At 35.3% G+C, this 9163-nt stretch overlaps 1 long non-coding RNA gene across 1 annotated transcript in view; it reads right to left on the reverse strand.

The window, feature by feature from the left end:
- Positions 1–267: 267 nt before the first annotated feature.
- The window catches only part of LOC113963784, a 12031-nt gene continuing 3135 nt past the window's right edge, over positions 268–9163 (reverse strand). The window contains exons 3-6 of the long non-coding RNA XR_003532954.1: positions 6724–6891; positions 4838–4915; positions 1956–2077; positions 268–426 (exon numbers count right to left, since the gene is read on the reverse strand). This is a non-coding gene — a long non-coding RNA (uncharacterized LOC113963784). The remainder of the gene's footprint in view (positions 427–1955; positions 2078–4837; positions 4916–6723; positions 6892–9163) is intronic.

Here is a 9163-nt window from a genome sequence, read left to right on the forward strand (position 1 = left end):
TGACAGGAATGCCATTTCCTTTCTCTCTTCAGGTGGGAGCCACTCCCCACTCTTTCCATGATTAAAGAGAGTGACCCCAATGTCAGCTGTCTGTGATTCAGGAAATATACCACCTTTTTGTAATGACAGTTTTAGGATTCCAGGTTTTAATGCATGAAAGTGGGTGGTTTGGTTTTTTTTGTGATGGGGGTGAGAGGGTGAGGGTGAGAATGGAGACAGAGGAAGGGGGAGCTGGTTTGTGTAATCAGTATGTTCACTTACCTCGTTATTAACCAAGAAGGAGTACATAGAATTGTGCTAGCACAGTTCTGAACTGCATTGACAAAGGACTCTTCATGTTCTTTCCAGAAGTCATATCTTGGTGCACATCCCACATAGTGTGTGGTTCTGTTCAGTAGTATTCTTTCAAATATAGTTTTATATCTCCTAAACCATAACAGGTATATCAGGTATAGAATATTCTTACAAAACAAAGAAAATAAATCAAACCTATATGCCATGATTGAGTGAAATCATGCTAACTTCATTCTTTTAACTTACTGGTGACAAGGAAGTTCCATGGGAGGGTTACACAAAGTCACAGGCTGACTCACATTTTACCACAAGCATACTGTCTGATGTTCAGTAAAACCTTTCTTCTCAGACCTTGATATGTGCTGAATAAGATACAATAAGTTTCATGTCCATACATAGCATCATTTCTATTAATTGTTCCCAAAGAAACTTGTATATATACCCCAACTATGACTTGGATTTTTTAAAGCACGCTTGAAATCAGTGTGGGATAGAGCTGCATTATGTTTACAGTAGAAAATAATGCAACTTGCTAATTGTTAGTAGGAGATAAGCAAAGCAGCCTTTCTGAGGATCAAGTGCCCATCCTACACATGATTCTGGGAGGATTACTTCAGAATTATCTAGTTTGGTTGTGTAACCTTAATGTTCACTAACTGTTAAGGACCATAGAGAGATGTCAGTGATCTAACTTGAAATAGACACCTTATGAGTGCATAATCTCCCTCTGATAACCTTCAAAGCACCTGTCCCTTGTTGACTCTAAGATCAAATGCAAGACTATTTGACTATACAAAATGCAGAAACTTTCTTTAGAAGGACTGGTTCACTAGGCTCTTCAAGATAGTTGACATTCTTATGCAAAAACTGCATTGACTGGATTTTGTATCAAAAGTGGTGTGAAAAGATCTTGCAGATTAAGTCAGAAATGTAGCCTAAAAGCTTTAGTCTACTTCTGTGATTTATAAATTTCATTTCCTAGTTTTGACTTGAAGAAAGTACTGAAAATTGAGGTTACAAAAGACAGAGGAAATTTTAAGTTTGTCTTAACACTAAACTACAGACAGATGCAAAAAATATGAGTCAAATACTTGCAAGTGCCAAGTAAAATTTAGCAAGTGAACAGGAAACAACACAAAGGATCAGCAAAATAAAATATTTTCTTACTGACGAAAAAGAAACTTGCTGCTTGAGGAATAGATGTAAATACTTCATTTTATCCCTCTGAAACTGACCAGCAAACTACCTCTATATTCATACAGAAAGAGGAAAAAACCCCAACATTGCTTAGATTTCTAATTTTGTAAATGCTTAGCTACGAAGATCTCAGAATTTTTTTTCTGTTTAAGAATAAATCTTTGAAGTTTAGAAAGAATAAAGCAGGACATTGGATTTGATAAATGTTTCCTAATTAATCTCCTATACAAGACTTCTTGACCATTATTCTGTCATTGAGTGCTTTCCCATAACCACAGTGTTACAAAACTGGAAGTGTATTTACAGTACAATTTAAAAGGACCTAAACAAAGTGCAACTATTTTTCTAAAGTTGACCTTTGCAAACAAAGATCAAACAAAAAAAAATAAACTCAGTTCCTCTACTGTTATCCTTTCATTACAATATCACTGGACTAGGTTCAGGTTTTACTAATTGGTACATACCTGTTGTAGGAGTTGGACTAGCAGCCTCAGTCTTGCAGCAGCAGGAGGAAGGGTTGCTATGGAACTAATTACAGCTATCAGCAGTGGTTCTGTTTTAAACGGTGTATGAATTAGGCAGTCTCCTAGAAGCACACACAAGTGAATTTGCCATTAACAATGAACAGCTCTGTGAAATGAATGCAGTATAAATTCACTTAGTCCATTCTGGGATTAGGCAGACAGCTCTACTCTTATTTAGCCTCTGAAGTAAATTTCAGTGAAAAACTTAAGAGGCTTTCCCCTGGCAAAGTGAATTTTGCCACATACTTGGTGCCTTATTACAATACAGACTGTATTCCAATTACACTAATGCAAGCTGTGAGTAACTTCATTGTGCTCACTGGAATTACTCTAGATTTACAACAGTGTTATCTGAGATTTACACCTCTATAAATTAATCTGAAATGTGGCCACATGGTCTATCTAGCTGGTTGTTAGCTTAATAGAAAAAGTATAGTTTCATAAATAGCTGATATCTTTCATACTAATTTGGGACCTCCTCATAGCTGCTTATTAACCCATTTATATTAATTTACTACAACAGAAACATGCCCAATTAATAAAAGAGGTAATTCACTCACTGTTCATGATAAGCAAAACATTTTCTTTGATATTTCACCTATTCCTACATAATATTTATCTCCCTCAAATGTTTGGTGCTATTCCTAACACTGTAAGAAAGGTTGAGGTTTGTTGTATCATGGCATCTTCTTTCTAAGGCTGCTGAAGTAACCAGCTTTTTTCACAGTGATGACCACACAAATCTGAGCTATGTATTAGAACTGACCTAGTAGGGAAACCACAAATTGTATGTTTTCAAGGAACATGGGTAGTGGAAAAGGACTGTAATATTAATTAAAATTGTTACACGGGACTGTCAAATTGTCTCAGCCACCCTAGATTTCATTAAACATCTCATTTCTGTTTGGGATCTAGAATTTCCACAGCTATAGGAACAAGTAAGACAAACCACATTTTCTTTCATATAAAATGGATTGCTTTTAAAACTTCAAGAAAATTAGATGTGCCCTCTATCTTTCTTCTTGCACTGTCCATTGGGCTTTTTGCTATTTTTTTCATAGGAGAATTTCATATAATGGAATTTGCAGAAGAAAAATCATGCAAATTATGATTAGACTGAATTAAGCTGTTCTCAGCTCTATTAGTGAGCTAAGGCCAGGCTGAGTTGCATCCCGGAGGCCTCATTGTTCACTCTTCTAGGCAATAAAATAGTTAGTTGCTCCAGAGTCATTACTGTATATGAGACAAGTTGCTGCAGCTCCCCTCAATGAGGAACCTGACCCAAGGACTTTATAGCAACAAATCATCCAGTTTCTACACAGATAATTTAACTCCTGTTCTTCTCAGTCCAACAGAGAAATTACAGCGATGTTATTGTAGATAAGTGCTTTCCTGATCTTCATGTGGGGAAAATGTCCTTTCTTAGAGATGGCAGTCATGACACCATATGGGAGTAATAGTGTGTCAGACTACACATTCTGGTTTATGATACTTGTAACCATGTACTCCAAACTAAAGAAGCAATGTGCACCAAACCCCAAATCTGCATTTGGAAAAGAAAATAAGAGTAGAGAAAAAAAAGTAAACGAACTAAAGAAAAAAAGTCAGTTCCAAAGGAAACGTGTAACAACAAACACAGATTACTTATCATCACCTGTATGACTACTTGCACAGGTACAAAATTGAGGTCTAATGCTACTACTTTGATTTGTAGGAATATAGTACATTGTTTTGTCACAGAATAAATAAAGTGTGAAGAAACAAAATAAAATATTCATCAGCTATAAATTCCTGAAATTTTGAACTTCTTTATTATTTCTTTCATAACGGAATGAATTTAGAGAAATAAGAGGAAGTAAAGAAAGCTCTTTTCCTTTGGTACTTCAAATGGTACTATGAAGCATATTTCACCTTCTGATCCTTAGTAATAGAAGCATGTTTGGATACCAGCAAATTTACTTCTATTTTGTTTTACTGTTAGTGAAGCAATGAAACAACAAAAAAACCCACTTTTCTTTGTCTCACACATATGTGTACAAAACCACAAATAGATCCTATTTAGGTAAGTTAAATTCTTAATGTTTTCTTTTTTTCCCTAAGGTAAGATATCTGGAAAATAGAATGGAGGAATATTACTTTTTAACTTCTATACTTGCTGAAGAAAAAGATGTAGGGAGAGTTCAAGGATGGAAAAATATCTTTCAGTTGTACTGTATTGCTGCACAATATTTTGGTCTGGATTTTCATTAGTATTCTAATTACCACTTTTTTCGTTTTTATTATTAATAATTATTATTTTTATTTTTTTAATCTTGTTACTTCATTTCTAAAGTTAGCTCTACATATCTAGGTACATAAAGTGTTGGAGTTTTTTTCCTGTTTTTCATATTCTTTGCAAAACTGGTCTAGATGGCTACATTCCAACTGCTCCAGAAAATAAGAGTTAGCAAGCACCTAATCAATGTACTGTATCCAAATGCTTAGTCTGCTTGCATATTGTAAAGCTTCAACCAGTTTCCAGAACACAGACAAAGTAAAATCTTAGTCCAGGCTATCGATTGGAAAGGTGACAACTCCTGGAGGAAAATTGCAATTGAAATTAAACAAATGGGGCAAAGAAAAGACATAGCAAAAATTACCGAGGACCACATAGACACTCACAAGATAGCTCTGGGATTTTGCAATTATGAACAAATCAGTACTATACCACCTCATGAAAATAAACAAATCACACTTTGCCTCTTGTACCTTTTCAGGTGGGAAAGAGTTGGTACTAGACAATTAAAAAAAACATTTGCCTGTTAAATTATAATGGTACTTACTCCAGCTTATATGTCATCCCTTGGGTAGCAACTTTAATTTGCTTGCATAGCTTATGTTGGTTAGTTTGGTGGAATAAACTGTACCAGAAAATAAGAAAAAAGTTTTCTCTTGATTTAGTTGGTATAAAAATGTGAATTTTTTGAAAAGAAAAATCACATATGTTATCAGAAAGGGTTTGTGGTATAGATGTGGTACAAATGCTTGTAAAGAGCTTGAAAATATTTAGAAAAATAAAGTTTAAACATTAAAATTCTTATATTATGATCTAAATTGCAATCCAACATCCTTTATGACTCTAACTTTCTATTAGACATATTAATTTACTTGTATGATTGCTTTCTCCCATCTCCAGAGCAAGGTTAACTGAATATTCCATATATAATAAAGTGTTCTTATTATGCCTACATTATGGCCAAGGAGCTGAGACTCAGAGGATGTGATGGGTGTATTTACCATATATCACAGGTATCTAGTTGTGAAACACAGTACAAACTTCAGAAGATCAGAATATGAACTTGTTATTTGTTGGATACTTAAGGGCCTTAAGTCCAACTACAATTTTCCAAGCATCCGTAAAGTATATTTCTTGACATGCCCAGAAGTCTTGACAGTGCTTAAAAACTTGATAGATTACCTTATGCTAAGGGTCCCTAAGGAACTACAAACTAAATATTTATCTCCCTGTCTCGTCCATGTACTTGCTGTAGTAGATTTTCCCAGAACAAGCCTGCTAAATCACATTGTGTGCAAGAAACAGCTGCCAGCTGTGGTGCCATCACTATCTCCTAAGAAGGTAGTAAGAGCAAAACTGTCATTCATACATGAGAAATTATGTTTAATTTCCTCTTCTCACTGGGGGAATTTAAATGAGTGCCTCTGAAACACTGGAGTATGCAATAACACGTGGCATAAAATATACACTAGGTTCAGATGGGATATTTTGTCCTCTCAAATCTAATTCAATTTGTAAAGAATAATTAGAAAGAATAAAAGTAGCAAGTTAGAGCATGAATACAGGAGTGGGTGCAAACAGGCTTGGTCACAGTGTGGATATACTGCAGTTGTGCTTTGTCCCCACAATCACAAGACTCAAGCTGGCCCAACACAGCTGCCACAGGGCACTGGAAGAGCTACCTGGATACCAATTGGTTTCGACTCTACAAACTGCTGCTTATTATACATGCTAGAGGGGCTATCCCACTGACTACTATTTACTTAAATCAGAATATATTTTTCAGAATTAAAGAACAGATTTGAATCTCCTGATTACAAACCATTAAATGATTGGCTATGACTGTCTAAAAGGAAGTTCTTTCTTTGCTTTTTTATTTGTATCTAGGACAGAAAGAGAGAGACTGCAAATTATGAGCAGATGAACTATGTTTTCTTTAGAGTTATGAAAATGTCAAAGTCAATACATTTAGCCACTAACTAAACAAGAGTGGGTGTCAAAAGGAAAAAAACCACATCACAAGTGCAGGAGTCACTGTAAAAATCTTAGTCATGTTTAGCCATTCTTAGCCATTCTTAGCCATTCTGAGCCATGATTGCTGCTTACTAAAACAATCATGAAAAATCTGTGTATATATGCGTATATGTGCCAATTCTGTTCAAAACCTACTGCTTGGTAAGAGGCCAATATATGTGAGAAGATTTTTTTTTCAATGCATTCTTTTACAATTTACAGGGGTGATTACTTTAATTAAGATAGAAGATGCCAGGCTTGTTATAGAATAAGAATTCATGGCAGATCACGTGAACTTTTCTGAGATTTTTCAGGTCTCACAATGTGACAAGTGCTTTCCTGGAACACACTAAGACTTAGGTACTAGCACACTTTCACCAGAAAAGAAAAAAAAAAAAAAGATGGATATCAATGACCTACTTTTTGAAACATGGGAAAACAGTCACTCAGAACTTGAGTAAACTGATCCAACTGACCATCTCTGCATATAATTGTCCTTCAGCATTGATAGCTAAATCTCTAATTCCAGTGGGGAAAGAACTCACTTGAAAACCTAGACATGGGCTTTTAAAATGTCAAAATCTAAAGCTGGGAAAAAAAAAAAAAACAAAGAAAAAGAAATGAGCTTGCAATTGCTATTTTTGCTGACAGGTTTAAAGAAGAATAACAGTCCTTTTGACCTTGACAATTATCAGTTCCCTATTTGGCTTTTCTTTTTGTGTGTGTGTTTTGCCAGGTTTTACAAAGTTTCAACACTAAAGAGGATAAATGACAATGAACAGTATCAGTTGTCCTGCAGTATTTTGTACACTGCCCAGGGGTTGCACTTGTTTTTAGTGTACTCAGCACAGAGATGGGCTGTGCTAAGCATTTTATCAAATTTGAAGTCAAGGTGCTGGTGTAATAATAATCTTCTGTGTAATTTGCCTTCTGGCAGAAAATTTGTTAGCCAAATATCCTCTCTTCATTCTTTTTTAGTGAAGCCGAGTAGCTTTGAATGAAACTGAAAACCTGAGCAAAATTGTTCCTGAAATTCTACTGTTCTAATTTCAATTCAAAGCTATTTTAAAGTAGTTCTCAAGAAAAATAATCAAAGGGAATCTTTCTTTTTCAATATTCCTGTCCGAGAAAAAAACCCCAAAATTTTAAAACGGTAAAAATAATAAACTGGAAAAATGTATCAGCTCCAATGAGAAATGGCTGAAATGCATAAATTGGCCAATAACAGTTTCAAGAAGTTTTGGTTTTGCTGATGTCTTAAACTGTGAAAATAAGATTGAAGTAAAACAAATAAATAAGTAAAAAAGATGCACTGAGGATCTGAAGATTATGGGCACAAAGCATCCCATGGAGGTTGTGTCTCCATATTTTATTACATATGTGCTTTTTTAGATCATTTCCAGCTCTGTGCTTTCTCAGATAATTTCAAGTTCTATCCCAAAAAGCTTTGACTTCCTATTTAATCCTGAGATTGTTTGCTGACATACTTCAGTATATGCAATATATCAGCAGTGTTTTATGGTGTACTAGTATCATTCTGGTTAGCTGCAGTACAGGTTTCAAAATATAAAAGAGAATTTGAACTGAAACAATTAGCACAAAAACCCCAGTTATGATTATAAACTTATTTGAATGCCACACATATAAACCAGAGAAGAGGCAAATCCAAGGGCTATATTATATGGGCATAGATGATGCTTCTTACAGGGAGCTGGTAGAGTAGATGCAAACCAATCTAAATAATTTGCCATGGATCACTGTCTCAAACAGATTAATTTAGCAGTGCTGATGTAAATGCTTATCTCTGAAACTGATTTCTCTTTTATATCGGAATTTCATCTGATGTTTACCTCAGTTTATCTGAGGAGAACAACTCAGAATCCATTCCTCCAAGCAAGAATTGCATCCATTGCTACAGAAAAAAAAGCGCTCTACTCTTTTCTGTGAAAAGATAAATTGTGCTTATGTTTTATATAAGTCTATTTAATTCAGAAATGGATGATCAGGATTAACTGCTGTCCTGAAACTGTTGGAGATTTCCTGTAGAACTGCTTTATCAAACCAAACACTTGATAGGTTTGAAGGTAGAATGACTTCCATTCTTCCTATGCTGTGGATTAAAAAATTATACAATTGGCTGATCAGAAAACCGGTACAGGGACTACCTGAAGGAACAGAGAACACGAAGAAAACTTTTACTTCCAGCTGAAGTATGGAAATTAGTAGAAAATATGTACTGATACATTTGTCAGTACAGGAGGAAATGTTTGCTGCACTCACCATGCTCTAAAAAGATTGCTATTTAAACACTTTATGACATGGCAAAACTTGTCAGTATGAATTCCAGGCCAGACTAGGCTTCAGAAGAAAGCTGAGTCTACTGCCTGTGCAGGCAGGAACTAATCACCAAGTTTCTTGAATGAGGGAAGCTCTTACAGACATAAAACCAGAAGGTAGCTAGGAAAATCTGAAGGTAATATGGAGATGATAGCTGCAGTTGTTAGTGCCTTAACTCTGTATTAGTTTCACTAAATCTTTTACTGTTTTCTGGAAGATCGCTGGTTTATGTGTTAGTATATGGCATTTATTTGATTGCCAGAAGCTAAAACCACAGTCGTTTCATCTTCCATGGTATAAAATTCACATTCTATCTTTTGCAGACGTGAGCTAGGCCCACCTCTTACTTTAGCTCATGTGAGCTCTGAGTCACACTGTGTAGCAAAACTACTGTTCAAGTCAGCATAGCTGGGATTCATCTCACCTAACTTCTGGAATGTGATTAATCTGCCCTGGTTTTGATGCCAGCTTTAGGATGAGATGAATCACTTTGTAGTAGAGCCTGTTTTTCTCCACTAACTGC

Source organism: Neopelma chrysocephalum, unplaced genomic scaffold (genome assembly GCF_003984885.1).
Source record: "Neopelma chrysocephalum unplaced genomic scaffold, ASM398488v2 Primary Assembly neopelma1_25, whole genome shotgun sequence".
Taxonomy (NCBI): domain Eukaryota; kingdom Metazoa; phylum Chordata; class Aves; order Passeriformes; family Pipridae; genus Neopelma; species Neopelma chrysocephalum.